A 664-nucleotide genomic window follows, 5' to 3' on the forward strand; every position below is an offset into this window, starting at 1 on the left:
AGATGTAGTCCATACAAACCATCTACACTGATAAAGGTTTTTACATTTGGAGGGGATATAATGTATCCTTGGAAATCTGTATGGTAAAAACTAATGAAAACAGATTATACTATCATCACACCAATAACAACTTCTATGTGATATCCATGAGCCTCTACTTCCTGCAACCCCTGTTACACTCATACCTTAGTTTTACAGACCTTCTTTGAATGGATATTGCAAGCAATGGACAAAATCTGGAGCAGCCTAGTCAGTCTGTGGCAGAATGGGACACAAGCTGCTGCTTTGTTGACAGGCCGTCACTTTGTTTACATTACTGTAAGATACACTTATGGTTACATCAGTGTAACCATGTGTAGCTTATTGCTTCATGGTTTTTCCCTCTTTATATGTGTCAGTGAGTTTCAGTGGCTTAGTATTCATTATTTTCTATAACCATGTCATCTGGAGGAAGAGTAGAAAAGTAGAAAAGGGTAACTTTGAGAGTAGCACATAAAGTTTGAAAGTGGTGTGTTAGGAAAGCAGTTGTGTGGGGAGTATGGCATAGAAAAAATAATCAGATATATAGGTATTTTACACTGTCACATTGTATGATGTTCATAATTAACTGTATCATTGTTCTTCATGTTGTAATGTAATTGTAGATGTTAATCACTACAAACTT

At 36.0% G+C, this 664-nt stretch overlaps 1 protein-coding gene across 1 annotated transcript in view; it reads left to right on the forward strand.

The window, feature by feature from the left end:
• Positions 1-664, forward strand: part of LOC119594778 (methionine aminopeptidase 1D, mitochondrial-like) — an 11,963-nt gene that overhangs the window by 1,467 nt on the left and 9,832 nt on the right. The gene's annotated exons all lie outside the window — the stretch shown is intronic.

The sequence above is a fragment of the Penaeus monodon genome, chromosome 34, assembly GCF_015228065.2.
Source record: "Penaeus monodon isolate SGIC_2016 chromosome 34, NSTDA_Pmon_1, whole genome shotgun sequence".
Classification (NCBI taxonomy): domain Eukaryota; kingdom Metazoa; phylum Arthropoda; class Malacostraca; order Decapoda; family Penaeidae; genus Penaeus; species Penaeus monodon.